The following is a 17109-nucleotide window of genomic DNA, read 5'->3' on the forward strand; positions in this document are numbered from 1 at the left end:
CATAGGCATGTGACTCAACTGTGTGTGGCACATGGCCTGGTGGCATGGCCGTGTATCATCCAAGAGTTCCTTTGTATGAAGTCAGTGAGTTACACAGCCTAGCACACGACTTGGCACACAGGCTTGTGGGGCAACTCAGAGAGTTACATAGCCTGGCACACGAGCGTGTGACACGACCGTGTGACCCAACTCAAAGAGTTACACGGGTGATGACACGGGCTAGGACACGACCGTGTGTCCCTAGTTCGAAGGTCATACGGCCTGAGACATGGGCGTGTGTCTCAGCCGTATGAGGCACACGGCCTGGCCATACGACCGTGTAACTCTTGTTTCGAAATTTTTGTGACTTTTTCCTAGACTTTCCAAATGATTTCAATTTGGTCCCGAATCGTTTCTAAGGTATTTATAGGGCCTCGAGGGCTCGATGTAGGGATGGTCTGTATGTGTATGATTGTTTTATGATATGTTTATGTTATTGAGTGAAATTAAGTTTAAATGTTCTGATTGTACCGTAACCCAAATCCGATGACGGATACGGGTTAGGGGTGTTACATGTCGCCTCTCGAAACATAAGCATTGTTGTTATCGAATTATCGAAACAATGCATTGTTACTATCAAGTATCTAAGATACATAAGCAATTGACAAAAGGAACTAGAAGAGCATTAACCTTGTCAAGGAAATTCAAGCTAAGAATAAAATCATAATCGTCTAAGTGGCTTGAATCGAAGTCTTCCTTGCCTTTCCATCGACCGACATGTAGCTTAACTCCTTGTGCTACTCCCACAGTAGGGACCTCTTTAGAATTAACAATCATGATATTCTTAGTTGATCGCTCACTGCGAGCACCCATGGTTTTCTTCGATATGAACAGATCCGTTGCCCTTGTATCGGCAAGAGCACTCTTTCTTTGACCTATGAAGTTAATGTCTACATACATCAACTATTTATACTTATGATCCTTCTTTGCCTTTGCAGAATTGAGTATCATTGACTCAAGCTTTAAAGCCTCACTCTTTGGCTCCGTTTTAACTCCTTTATTGCTCACGAACAACTTAGGTTGCTCTGAATAGTCACACATCTTATGTGGACCACAACATAAGAAGCAATTCATTGACTTCTTCTAATTCTCTCTAACCCTCTTGACTTTGATAAAACGCACAATTGAGCCAAGTCTCATCGATGCTCTGTCTAGCTCATCGTCCCCTTCGGTGGAAGAAAACACAGATTTCTTTTGCACAGTCCCTCACCATATATGTACCATCACAAAGGAAATATTTCACTAGCCTTTTCGGTCTATTGTTGGGTTTCCATTTCCCATTATGTGGTCTTAATTACCACCATTTTTATCGTTGCCACCATTAAAATTCCCATCTTCCTCGTGGTCTCCCTCACCATTGCTCATTTCTTTAGGCTTAGAAGACTTGAACTTGTCTTTCATCGGACTAAACTTGATAAAGGATTTTACCTTAATCATGGCTACATTAAGCTCAATGATACCTTATCGATAGAAATCTTACTTTGCTCAAGGTTTCTGTTGGAAAAAATTTGGTCTGAAAATGATTTTCTTGCACAATAAAAATTTAAAATTTTGAAAATCTATCCATTAGAGATTAAACAACGATTTCTGTGAATAACAATTCTTTTATTAAATTTCACAATATAATCATCATAAAATAAACATGCTACAGAAATTAAATTCCTTCTAAAATGAGTTACATAAAATATGTTCTTTAAAAGAATCTTACTAAAATTATCCAAATGTAAAATAACTTCTCCCACTACATCGGCTGAAACATAGCTCCCATCTCCGATCTGTAACGAAAGGCTTCTGTCACGTAGACTTATCGTTTCGTAGACTTCTTGTTTCGTTGAACCACTATAAAGAAACACACGCATGGTTAGTGGCTCCAGAATCAATAACCTAGTTGTCAATTGATTCTTCCACTAAGCAAGCTTCAACTACAAAGAGTTCCATACCTTTGCCCTTTTAGTTTAGGTAATCCAAATACATTTGATCTTTTTAGGATCTTTTTACTTATTAGCCTTCTTCCTATCCACATGAGGTAGAACCGAAGACTTAGTCAGTTCCCTTAGCTTTTTGCTTTCCATTAGAGGGTGAAGGGCCCACAACTGAGTTTGCCTCAAGTTTCTCCTGGATCAACTTACCACCATTCAACATCAACTCATATGATTGTAATTCCTTCATGAGTTGGGTCAAGATAAACTCCTTGTTCCCTAAGTTGTAAGCAACCCTAAAACTAGCAAACTCCTTGGTTAATGATTTGAACACTATTTCAATATGAGTGTTAACATCTAGTTTAGCTTCATTGTCTTCCGATTCCGTAAAGAATCCCATAAGCTTAAGCATATTTTTTTAATCGGAGTGTCGAGATTCTACTGAGAGTTCATCAAATTTGTAATAGCGGATTGTCGAGCCAATACGACTTGGCCTCCGAGCAAAACCTCTAAGTTTTTCATGATCTCTTTGGCAGTGCGAAAATTCTCGTGTTGCTTTTGCAACACACTACTCATGCTCGCTAAAATATAACATTGAGCAATCGAGTCAAAACCTTTCCAGTGATTTCTCACTTTGGGTTAAGCTTCAAGATGACATGTTTCGTCAAGAACAAATTTTTGTTTCTCACAGTTGAGAACTATTAGCAAGTTCTATTTCCATTCTCAAAAGTAATCCCCATTCAATTTATTCTCAGTAAGAATGCTAATAAGAGGAGTAGGAGACATATTTGAACTGAAAAATAAAGATTCGCTAATTACTATCTTTGTATTAAGCAAATTTTTTTATTTCAGCAAAATATCAAGAATACAGTATGATGCATGCATCTTGTATTAAAACCTTGAAAAAATATTTTTCCGTTGCTACGATCATTGTCATAGCCATCAACCATGTCGCCTTGGGGTCCTATGATTAACTAGCAAGAATATGAATCACATCTAGTCAGTTCATGAATCTTAATTCTCAAGACTCCACACGAACCAATGATGTTTAACATTTGGCCATCATCTTTACCTTAAATATCATTGCTTGGGAAACTATTTAATAAGAGAATGTGTGTAACCATTGACTCAGCACCCATCATGAACACACTTTCATTTGTGAGTCATCTTGGGACAATCTCACTAAAAGTCATGCACGACTAGTTGTCCTTAAAAGGAAATCTCATCTAGTGAACCCACATGACAAAGTTTACCCTAGGGTGCAGCCAGGGTAGGAACTGACTTGAAATTTTATCATGCTATCACTTAGGGACCATTAATGGAATCCACAAGTCTTGTTCAAGGACCTTCTCCCACTCAATATTTGAAAATAGCATGCAAGGTTTTTTTTATCCCATATTTCAAGAATGATCATACAATAGTCTTAGTGGCATTCTTGCCTAATTTATATGACATGCTTCCAATATATGCATGACATGCTATGAAAATTTTATAATATTCACATTCATTTATTTACAAGAATCAATCAATCATAAAACAAACAAATTTGATTATTCACAATTTTTCTTTTGAGGGAAAAATCGAAGAAATGAATGTGAATCGTACACCAGGTAGGGTTCTAAGCAAGGGAGGTGAGTCAAATTTGACTGCTTAAAAACCAAGCCTTTCCTAGCCAGAACCAATCTTAGACATGCACATTCTCATTACCACACTTCTCACAGTAATCGAATAACCTAAAAAAGTGAATAGAACAATATAAAACATGTATTTTCTCATTGCCACACATCTTATTTTTTAATAGGTTAACTATGGATCATCTCATATATATATCACAATTATAACATTACATAATATAAATATTATAAAAAATTATAAAACAAATATACAAGGAGATGGACAATTAAAATAAAATTTCCAACCAAGGTTTCCATGATTCTATTTCTAGAAAATAAATGAAAAAAAATTACATAGTTTTTCGCTATAAGACATTCATTGGGTCTTCAACTGCCATCACTCCATCTTCTCCTCATTATGGACTTCTTTTGGAAAAATTACATTTAAGCCCTATATTCATTTCCAGCTCACAAGAATTCCATGAATTAAAAAAAAAAAGTCTTACGTGGAGATGATAGTCCATAGTCTATTTCCTAATAACCACAATCTTGGCAAAAAAAAAAAAACAATTATATAACAAATATATAATATCGCATCCATTCTCATATATAACTCAAAATATGCATAAGATCTAAAAAATGTCACTTTCTATGTAATCAAATAATTTAAGAAGAAGAAATATATTTTGATTATTTTTTATATTTATAGATAGAACACAACCTGTCACCGATACCAATAATTAGAAAATCAAGTTTGGAAAATGTAACAAAAAATAATTTAGGGAAAAACCAGAATTTTAAATTCTTTTTCCAAAACAATAACTTGGTTTTTATATCTATAGTAATAAACACCTAACCAAAATTGTACCTTTTCGATTCGTCTAGGATAAGTGCTTCGACCGAGTAGTCTTCTCCGCTATCCTCAAGCTCACGTCTGAGGAGTGTAGGCTCGCTTTGAATCATAAATTTTTTCACAAAAATTACTAATAGGGTAATTTCGCAATTTTTCTAAACTTTTGGGTCAAGTTGTATATCAGAAAGATATCTCTAAAAATTTTCTAAAGTAATTTCTTCAGAGAATTTTCTCTCTACAACTTTCTCTTGAATTCAAGTGTGTGTAAAGTAATAACCCAACGCTCTCTTTATATATGGAGAGTTTAGAGAGTTCAACTATGACTAAACTTAATCACTTTAATATTAAATTAATATAGATAAAAATTAGATTAAATTTAATATTAAATCTTATTTAATTAATAGAATATTTATCTACAAGATAAACATTAAATTAAATTTAATATTAAGATAATTACTTTAATATTAAATTAATTAAATACTATTAAGATAAATATTAAATTAAATTAAATATTAAATCTATTAAAATAATATTATTTTTAAAATAGTTAATCTGAAATCAAATTATTTGGTAGAATCCCTGTAGGAGTGTAATTCTTCCACTGCTCAGCCATTGAAGAACCATCGTCGCCGACCACTTGCCGGCTATTGGAATGCTGTCATTGCAATCATTGACACCCCGAGTTGGTTTAGTCTGAGCCAATGACGGTCTGACCGGTCCAGTCCAACTACCGCTTGGACTGTCGGTCAGGTTTCAAATACCAAGCTCGATTTGACCAATTTTTGGGTCTTGGTCTCGATTTTGGGCTCCCGGACCCAATTTATGATCTCAAGTTCAATTTTCAAGTTCAATTACCCATTGGGTCAATTATCTGACTTGAAAATTAATTTCCAAAAATATCATATTAATTTTAATTAATTTGATTAATTTAATTTTACTTGATCAAAGTAAATTTTCTCAAAAATCACTTAGATTTTCCAAATTAAATTTTTGAGAAAATTCTTTAATCAAATTGTCTAATTGAACAATTTTTATGACCACCCATTTAATACCACATCGAATAAGTTTACTTAATTAAATTATTTCCAAATTCGTAGAATTTACTTCTAATTCAAAAGCAGTCCGATCAAGCTTTTGTTGAGCTAGAGGAGGGACTGATCAGACATATACAATTAGGCTCTAGTAATTGCAATTATGTCCATTAGCATCGTTCTGATAATTCACAATTATTTAATCATGGAGTCAGTTCACAAGAAGTACCATGAATGAAAACTCCTTATTGTATACTCTTTACAAAAGCAATTCATCCAACTGCTTTGTCCAATGACCTCGTTATGTGTGTGTTACCCTCATATGATATCTTTGTTCCTTTGAGTAAAATCTGTTCACTCAATACGATCCTATTTTATCTCATTGTTACCATTATGTCTTCTTAATGATTAATATGATAACTATCAACAAATGACTGTGCTAAATTGCTTGTTCGAGAACAAGCAACCTGTGGTCACATTTCATATTTATCAATCCACACAATGCCAATGAGAGGAAATCGTTAACTCTTTAATTGAGTTATAAATTCCATTGTTGCTAGTAAAGCCATACCACACACAAGTCATGTACCCAATATACCGGCTATCGGCTTGATCATCTTTAGAGCATAAGTCTCCACTTATATTAAAGCGCACGAGTTACATACGAATGGTCAGTGACTAACTTAAGATTTAGGTAAATCACACCATGAATATCACAAGTGAATTAATTCACAAATGGATTCAGAATTAATTCATCTTGGGTCCAGTCTATTGTATTATTCTACCAATAAATACATATATATCTCTACTCGTGGATTCAACAGCTCCAATAGCCAAGACTAGTCATCTCCTCAATTGGAATATTAGACGACATAATAATCCTTCTCAGTATTTAAATCAAATGCTCATTTTGATTCATTTTTGGGATTACAGACTCGTTTAGATTATCTACAGAATTAAGTTGTTTTTCTTGCAATGTAAAAGTTCTTACAATGCCACTTATCATCAGTTTGAATTTAGACAATCAATGAATTAATATTTGTTTGTCTCAATTTTGCTATACATGCAAAATATGAAAGATAGAAATACAAAAGACATAACAGTGAAATGTGAAATTTATTTATTCATCATTCAAATATATAGAAAAAAATTACATATTTACTACAATATGGGTACATTTCCCAACACCACTTTCATGTTATATGGGGGATTTTGGGTCTTTCTTACATTAGTTCTAATTACGAGTACTTCTTGGGCCTTTTGGACATAGTACTCTGTAATATGATCCAACCCGATTCAATTTTCCTATTTTTTCATAATAAACTTTAATATTACATATTAAATAATTTTCTCATTCCAATTTTACCCTGGTAAAATTTTGACAATTACCCGATAAAATTTTGAGAAAATTCGTTCAATATCTCACAACTTAACATGTTCACTATGTCTGAATGATTTATTTTCATTTTTAGGCTTCAAAATAGTCCAAAAACATAAACTCATTCTTCCATCATTTTTTAAGTAATCCTATATAGGATTGTAAATTTCCATTTTTATTTCCATTGCCATTTTTGTAAACCTACATTCATTCTTAAATGATTCTATTTGTAACACTCCTAACACGTATCCGGTATCCATTGTTGAATTAGGGTTACGAGGAATTACCGAATAGAACACAGCTCAAAACAGGCAGTCTTTGCATTTCAAGTTTGTAAATCAATCACATCAATACTTTTATCTTATTCAAATATCGAAGCTTAATACTACTATTCACATTTTGTTCACATACTAAAATTTTCTTTCAATCTTATAACAATATAAAATATATATTGAGCATATCTCCAAACATACATTCGGCATAAGAAATTTCTCTAAATGGTCAGGCATAAAAGTTTAAACATTAAAGTCATATGCGCATTTTACTTAATTGATATGAACCATTTAAAGAAAATGCATAATTCAAATCTTAGTACATTCAAGTTACAAATTCATTCACTAAGCCAACCCACATACACTTAACCATTCATCTCATGGACTAATAGGCTAGCATATTAATTAAGCATCATTTTGAAGACAAATATACATCTTTTCTTGTCACATGATTATGCGCATATGACCATGTCAAATTGGAATAATTTTGAGCACAAATAATAATTAAAAGTTCACCTAATTCACATGCCTAAAATATACATATATAACCAAGCAATTAATTACATATAAATAATTAGTCAACCAAATATCTTCTATACATAACACTTTAACTATAATCGTTATGTGTCATCCTAATCTCAACTTAAATATCTAATGGTTCAAACACATTTTATGCATATATATATCATCACAAACCTATTCAAGATATCCAAAGAAAGATTGATCTTATCATAGACATATACATATATATATATATATATATATATATATATTCAATTTACCTTTCTTTAGTCGAACATGAATGTGCATTATTTACTAATTATCACTCTATTTATAAGTCAATTATATGTCAATCTATAAGTCTATAATTAGCGAACCAAATACTAATTTCATAAATCATAGCAAAATTATCACATAGCATTTGAAATGACACCAAAACAATTTATCAAAACAATCAAGTAACACATTCGTTTCTTATTGAACTGAATTATTTAATCATCCATCACAAGCATATATCAACATTAGTGAATTTATAAGTAATTCATGTTATATTCAATCAAACCATAAAAATCAAAATACCATTCATGATTTCATGAACATACTTATCAAAGCAAACTTATATTATAACCGAAAATACTCAACCATAAACATTATTTCAAGCCATTTTCGCGTGGCTTTATATATATATACACAATTTCAAAATTCAACCAAAACAAATACTAGCCTGTAGATGTCATATGTTCAAAATTTTGAACTTTCAAAATACAGAGATAGAGGTCGATAGTGTGACGAACTTCCTTGACAATCCCCGAGCTCGTAACTAGCTTCCAAAATCTATAAAACATTGAAAGAACAAATACACAGTAACCTTAAATAGCTTAGTAAGTCATAGGTAATTAAATTATCAAATGAACATTAATTTGATTATATCAAGTAGGCCAATTACTCCCAATCTCAAATACATGTATTTATAATCACATTTAAGCACTTAGTTCACCACATCATATTATACAACAACACCTACCTTCATTATCAAACTTTATATAAACTTAAATATACCTGTATCGTTTAATTCGAACTCACGTTCGGTTTTACCGTACCATTACCCGATGAACCATTCAGAATCAAATAGGATACTCAGATAACTCAGAAAACTCGTACAATGCCAACGCCCCAGACGTGGTCTTACATGAAATCAAATATCGATGCCACAGTCTCAAAATAGGTCTTACATGAAATCATATGCGATGTCGATGTCCCAAACATGGTTTTACACGTAAATCTTAAATCGATGCCAACGTCCCAGACGTGGTCTTACACAAAGTCACCTATCAGGATCCTATGTCATGACATGTGTATCCTAGTTATTCCTATGGTTCGTACGGGGCTTCCGGACGTCATAATTCGATCGAATCGAGCTCGTAATTAATTCGCCCATGCATAAAATAATTCGACATTTACACATATATCCATCAAAATTCAATTCAACATTTATAATACATATATATTCAATTTAACGATATTTATTTACTTATGAACTTACCTCGGACGAAGACGCACTGACCGGGACGACTATTCGACAACTTTTAATTTCCCCTGATCCAAATTCGATTTCTTCTTTTCTTGATCTAATAAATTCAAATTTGGCTATTTAATAACACGTTTCATTCAAATTTATTCCAAAAACACATAAATGGGCAAATTACATTTTAGCCCCTAACATTTTACATTTTTTACAATTTAGTCCCTATTTTACAAAACACAAAATACACCTGATTTAACAATATCCTAGTTTGGCTGAATACTCCTATAGCTCATATAAGCCCACATATTTCATTTATTTCACATTTAGCCCTCAATTTTTATTTTCACAAATAAATCCCTAATTTGGATTTTTTATCAAAAATTACTTAACAAAATTTAATAATCTATCATCAAATATTTATTTTTTTCATCATCAACAACAATTTCATCACATTAACAACAATGGCACTTCTCAAAATCATCATCAATCCCAAAAATTAAAACATGGGCTAAGTAATATACAAAGCAACGATATCAAAAACGTAAAAATTATCAAAAACCGAGCACAAAACATACCTCAATCTAGGTTGGAGATAGCCGAACCTTCAAACAAGAAAATGGCTTCTTTATTTTCTTTAAGTTTCGGCAAAAACAATGAATATGTATGTGTTTATTTAATGTTTATTTTAATTAATATATTATAAAAGCCATTTTACCTTTTTAACATTTATAATTAAACATAAAAATCACATAATTTAAGTCCATTACCGTCCATGTCAATGATCAATAGCTAAATTACAAAATAAGGGCCCCACATAATAAAAACCATAGCAATAAAGCACTTTAACAAATAGCAAGTTACTTTTGCATTTTACGCGTTTAAGCCCTTTTTGCAAATTGAACACACAAACGATAGAATTTTCACACGAAACTTTCACACATTTTAATTCACATACTATAAACACCAAAAATAATTTTAAAATATTTTTTTGACTTAGATTTGTGGTCCCAAAACCACTTTCCGACTAGGGTCTAAACCGAGCTGTTACACCATTTCTCTATTTCGGATAACCCGTAATTGTAACAGCCCGTTTTTTAGTGGTGTCAGAAATAGTGGTTTCGGGGCCACCAAATCCGACGAGTAAGTTTGTAAATATTATTATTTAATATTTAAAAGTCAAACATAGTTTTAAAAAGGTTTTTGATATAGTGATTTTTGTTATATAAGCGATTTATTAAGTTCAAGTGGTAAGACCCTAAGGTCAAGTGGTTTTAGAAAATGAGGTATCGGGACCTCATTTCTATGAACCAAGTCATAAATATTTTTATAAATATTTACAGAGTGTCATTAATGTGGTATTAAATTTTTGTTGAAAAATTTTAATGTTTCGATGGTTAATTAATTAAAAAGGACTAAATTGTAAAATATGTAAAATTTGATCACTATTTGATTTGAGTGATTAAATGGTTAATTGAATAAAGGAAAATGGACTTAAATGGTAATTAAACCATAGTCAAAGTTTCCAAGCGGTGGTGTTATGATTGAATCCACTAGCTTTTGGATTAATTGTTCTTTTAGTCCTAATTAGTTTAGGATTAAATTGTAAATAAATTTATTTAATTAGAATTTAATTTAATTGAAGGACCAATTATGAATTTAAACCTTCCTTTGACTGTAATTATGCCATATATTTATATGATGGACAATAATGGACATGAATTTGATGTTATATTTAATTATTAACTAAGGTTAATATAGTAATTTGATAATTATATTAAATTAAAATAAAACAAAAGGTTAACTGGTTATCATCTTTTTAGTTTTCTTCTTCATCAACTGAACCTCCATGAATGTTTGAGACGAAGCTTTCGGCCATGGACAAATTGCTTGCATGGTATGTGATTTTGGCCCTGTTTTTAATAATTTTTATGTTTTTGAGATCGTTTCAACTAGGTCCAGCTAGCCCGTACCTTCGATTTTGAAAATTTTAAAGATTTTTAATATTTCCATTGATGAAACTTGTGATTTTAGATGTTAAATGATGAATTTGAGATATTAGTTGCTATTTAAAAGCATTTTATTAAGTGATTTTTGATGAATTTTCTAATTAGGGACTAAATTGTTAAAATAGTAAAATGCAAGGATTAAATGTGAAATTGTTGCATAAATGGGATGTATTAGATGCCACAAGTATTCGGCTAGGCTAAATTTTTGGTAAAAATGGTTAATTTGTATGGTTTGGCCTTAGGGACTAAATTGAATAAATGTAAAACTTTAGGGATAATTTTGTAAAAATTTAAAAAATGACAAAATTTCATGAAATGAATTATTTTATTGTCTAAATTAATATATTGAATGAAATTATTAATTTAGATCAAGATCAGGTGGAAAATCTAGGAAAATGAAAAATTACCAAAATGCCCCTAAACTTTGGTATTTCTGCAGTTTAGCCAAGTAAGTTCGTATGAACTGTATTATGTATAGTTTTGATTAAGTTGAATGTTAATATATGATTTTATTGAAAATGAATCAATATATATGTTATTATACAAGTTATCATGTTGTGAGACGACGCAAATTCAATGACGTACGACGATTATTGAGCCCTATTTGAACCTTAGGAATATATAAGATACAAATGAAATGTCATTAGGGTCACAGTGTTTCGAGTGCTGGTCCTGAATGTCCTACCAGTGGCTGAGTTTTCGGTATGTGTTGCGGTTACTTGACAGCTTGTGTGAGCAGCACCGTGTAGCTACGTTCCGATCGATAGCTTGTGTGAGCAAACCCATGTTACCGTGTTTTGGGTGCTGGTCTTGAATGTCCTATTGATGGCTGAGGTCCGACATTAGTTGTGGATACTCGAAGCTTGTATGAGCAGCATCATGTAGCTTACATTCCGGTCGACAGCTTGTGTGAGAAGACCCATTTTGTAGCTCGTGTGAGCTACAACTATATGTTTAGCACACTTTGTGTGAGCTTTCCCGCATATCCAGTATTATTCTAAGTGGTTCAACAAGCATGAAAAGACATGAGTCGGTAAGGGTTCCGGTTGATTTCACTACGACAATTATAGAAAGGTATGATGTATCGATGATCAAAGTATGAACATTCATGATTATGAAAAGTATGATTTAAGTGATGCTATGTTTATGTACCAGATCTTACTAAGTGATGATATAGTTAAGTTATGTGTTTAATCACTAACTTATGACTATGGTTAATGATATATTTATGTCTTATGTGTTATGCAAATGAAATGGTAAGTGTTCCATATGAACTAAGATATATATGCACAAAACTCATTGAAATGGTGATACATCGAAAACATTATATGTTATGAGATAGATGATAAATCCAATTGAATTATGCTCAAGTATAATGGTTATCCATGTCAAATTCTTGCTAGCACAGGAAAGAGGGGAAGGAGAAGTAGTGTTGTTAAGTAAAGGTAATAGGCTAGGCGTTAACGTGGTGCTCTTAAAGCCGATAGCCGCTTCACAAAGTACACCTTGTTCAATCCTTTCTTGAAATAGATGCTCATCCGCCCTGGTTAGCTCGGTAGAGTGGCAGGCGAAATCCGTCTATCTTTATAGATATAGAGTAGGCGGCTAGTAAATTCTTACTCGTGTAGTGAGAAAAACCTTATTCATGGCCTCATTTCTTTAGTTCAATCACGAGTTTAAGGTTTGCGATAGATGTTGCCTTTCCGATCTCAAATCGGCTTTTTTTTAATTTTAGCAGATCTGTGCAAATAATCGGGTTTTTTAAGTCATTTGACCCTGGCATCTTATCTTCCGGTTGGAAGTGCAAGGCAGCAATCATCTGTAGCGGGCTAGCTCACTGCCTCACACCACTCTTAAGAATTGGCACCGCACCCTAAACCTCTGGTCACTTCACTTGGCTTTCATGCCTGACTTGTTGTTATTTATACCCCGGTTTCTAACGGTTCACTTCGCTAGCTTCGGTCCCCTACTTCGGTGACCCTTTCCGTGCGGCTTGGCTTGCTTGCTCGCTAATCATTGGCTGACTCAAGACTCTTTTTATATCCTTTAGCTCGGAAAGCTATAGCACCAGTCCAATCCTTCCTTCTGTCTTCCCTTTTTTCCTTCAAATTCAATATCTCCTGGGGAGTCATCAACTGGCATACTCATTGGCTGGCCCAGGGATTAGCTCTAAAAGCTTTCTAGCTCTATGAAGAATCCCCTTACTCATTAGCGTACTCAAGACTCTCGCACCTGGGTTGCCTTAAGCCTTTTGCTCTCACCTTGCTTACCTGGGACTAGCTTACTTATTTATCTACTGGGATTAAGAACCTCTAGCACCTGGGTTAGCTGATTTGCTTAATGCCTCCAGAACCTGGGACTTCCCAACTCTGACTCTATAACCGATAGCACGAGGGAGTAATCCCAATCCTTCCTCTAGAACTGGGGACTGTAAAATATAACTATACCCTCCACCCGCTTCCTTAAAATAACATGAGGCTTACTCGGGCAGGGAATTACGTAAAATAGCTCCTCTTTCTTCCTTACTTGCTTCCTCCAGCTCGGAATTACTCTATAACCTTGCTCACTCTAGAACCAGGGGGAGACTCACTGGCCGACTCCTACTCCTACTCATACAAGGCTAGCTTACAGGATAGCTTTCTCTAGCTTACTTTGAATCACCTTACCCTACTTCCGAAAAAGGGTGACCATAGAACGATGGATTAGCGGGCTAGGGATATGAGTTTGTGGCTTCCTTGCTAGCGGGATAGAAAGTAGGCTAAAGGAAGGGTTAGAGGGAATTACTTACAGCGACGAAAGGTTAGAGCGTTAGATGAGGGTTAGAGAGTGGACTGGTTCTCCTACTACAACGAGGGGATACGATAGCTCCAGGTTAGAGGGATAGACTCATATACCAGCACTAGGGGTTAGAACGTAGCCTGACTCTATACTTTTGGGTTATAGGGTTTGAGCGTGGGATTACTTAAGAACTACGCCTACAAGGCGGTTAGCTGTCTTCCCTTCCTTCAACGGTAACTGCAGCTAAGACTGCTTATTCCTTGTTCACATTCAACTTCCTTACCTTAAAACCATGAGCAGAGTGCCGCCGAGAGGAATCGGACTTATTTAATCATTCCCATTGATTGCTAGTCGTTTAGTTCCATTCGTTCGCTTTAGAAAGGGTGGTTACCCCTGGTCTTTCTCACCTTGGGCTTGAGCCAGTAGAAATGACTTAATCAAGAGAGAGAACCCCTTTTAACGGGATCAACTATATCCACTTTAAGTCGGCCTTACTCGGGTGAATTTCTACGCTTATCTCATCTGCTAGCTCGCCTTCTTCTTTAACTAGTCTTTACTTTAGCATTCTCTTTCTCTTTCTCTTTCTGGCTTAGCCTAGCCCGTGAGAACATACTTTTCTTTTTCAATTCATTTCCATCGGACTTATCCGGGTTCTAATTAATAAGTAGCTTGCCTGGGGTGAGCTCCTCCTACTGATCTTACTCCAAGAGATTCAATATCACCGGAGAGAAAGCCTAGTCACAGGAACTGAAACAATTGAATTACCCGAGGCTATCCCAGTTCCAGTTTCGCTAACACGAGGAAAGTCTGTCTTTTTGGCATAAATCTGTCTTCTTCTTTAAACCCCTAAACTATTCCTTATAGTATAGTCTACCTACGCAACTCTTTTGAAGTTAAGCAGGCTTCAAAGCTTTAAGGGCTAGGCTTGCTGCTGGGGTTTCATTTTTAATATTAAAGAGCTCGGCCTTGAGCCTTTACCTACCTAAATCAATTCCCTTTTGCCTAGGTCTGGGATCGATCCTTTCTCTTCCTCTGGTCTAGTTAGTGACTTCGCTTCCCGCCCTTAATTAGGAGTTCTGGCTTTGTTAGCCAGGCCTTTGAAACCAAGGAAAGCAGTCATCAAGCCAGAGCTAGTCTAACAACTACCGATTCTTCTGGGGCACTGAACCTACCTTAACCTAGGAAAGTGACTTCGATAGGCCTCCTTCCCCCTTTGCTGCTTGAAACTAAGGGTCTGGCAGACAAAGCTAAATGTGCGATTTTGAGCTGTCGTCCCGCTTATGAATACCTGCTTCTTTCACTCTTTAAGACTGTCGGATGGTACTTGGTTGTTCCCTAAAGCATTTCCCGTTCGCCCCTTGGCTTCGTTCAATCAAAAAGCATTTCTCGCCCCAGGTCTGGGATCGAGCCCTTCTATGGCAAATTATGTCCTATCTTTTGGGAGTTATCCGCTCCGATGCCCAAGATAAGACATCTCTCCAATTGGACTTGATAGATGACATATTAGTCTTCCAATCAATTTGATCATTTACGATTAGACTAAGGACATGTTTAAGTTCATTTACTAATATAAGCTGTCTTTCGGTATTACGATTTGACCACGTAATATCACTTAGTATTAGTTAAACATTTAGACAACCAATGAGCAATATTTTCTTCCATTTTTCTTTGTGTGCAAAAACCATGTGAGGAGAATTATACAAAGTATATTAATGTAATAAATGAATTAGTTTTATTAACCAATCTATTTGAAAAAATTACAAGCATATATTGATGAAAATACTACACTTAGGGCACTAGATCCAACAGCTTCAACTTGTCTTTGAACTAGTAGAAAGCTTATTTCTCACTCAAGTCAGAGATTTGAAGCATCAATTCACTAAAGTTTCTAACATACTCCCAAATAGTACCTTGTTGCGTAAGTTAATGTAACTTAGCCCGAGCCTCCTCCTCGGAATATTGCAAGTAAAATTGCTTATTTAGTTCTTTTTGGAACTTTTCCTAAGTCCCAATTGTGATACCACCTCGTCTCTTATCTGTGGACCTACGATGCCACCATAAAAGGGCGACATTAGTAAAATAAACTGCAACAATGTTTACCTTAGTGGTATCATCCTTGATGCCTATCACATAGAAGTACTGTTCCATCCCCTAAAGAAAATTGTCCACATCTCTTATGGACCTCATCCCTCCAAACTTTTTCGAGTTAGGGGCATCTATCTTATGTTATTTAAGAACTGAAGCCAACATCCTTTTTCCCACAACAACTCTGCATAGAGCAAGCTCTCCCTCGAGCTCCTCAATCTTTGCCATCATGGCCTCAATTTCCTCCTTCAAAGCCACAGCTATTACTTCGAGAGCATCATCCCTCTAAGTCAGCTTCTTGATATGATCATCTCTAGCGACATTAAGGGTCTCTCTCATTGCACCCCGATTGAAATTAATAGTCTCTATCAAAAAGTCTGAGTTGGTCTCTCATTGAGTCTAACTCATCGGTGTGTCCCTCAACTACCTCAAATATTTCCTTCACACCATCCATGGTTTCCTCAAGATTGGTCATTCAACCTTCCAAAGCTGACAACATATCCCTTTATCTACTATTTTTTCCTAGACCTCCCACGAGTCTCCATCGAGACATTCTGTTCGTCTTCTCATTTCGTCATCTCAATGGGCGCCTTCAAGCACTGACTTTGATACCAACTGTCATAGGGTTAGATCTTTAGTTTGGTAAACCGCACAACCTTAGGTGATTTCTTGGGTTCAAATCCTGCCTAAGTTAGCCTACTCACAAAAAACTAAAAATTCTAGCAGAAATTCTCCAAGGCATCGAAGCAAAGCAAAAGCAACTTTGAAAGGGAAAAAGCTATGAACGATCAGAGAAAGCCACAAAAAGGAACTGCACGTAAAATTTTTGAGTAAATGCTCTCAATAGTATTTAATTACTATGAATTATTATAACTAAGTGAATAAAAATGAGGGGGAAGGCCTCTATTTATAGTTGAGCTCCTCGAAAACCATCGGTACAAATTGAATTAAGTCGACGGCTGAGATTTGTGCTTATCTACAATTGAAATTCCTAAGAGATATAAACTCTATACAATCTTAGTCCTTTAGGATTTACATTATTTACCTTGGTAACTCTAGTTTTATTAGAGTGTTTCACTAGGCCACCAATGTTTTAAGTATATAAGTTT

The sequence above is a fragment of the Gossypium raimondii genome, chromosome 1 (assembly GCF_025698545.1).
Source record: "Gossypium raimondii isolate GPD5lz chromosome 1, ASM2569854v1, whole genome shotgun sequence".
In the NCBI taxonomy this organism is placed as follows: Eukaryota; Viridiplantae; Streptophyta; class Magnoliopsida; order Malvales; family Malvaceae; genus Gossypium; species Gossypium raimondii.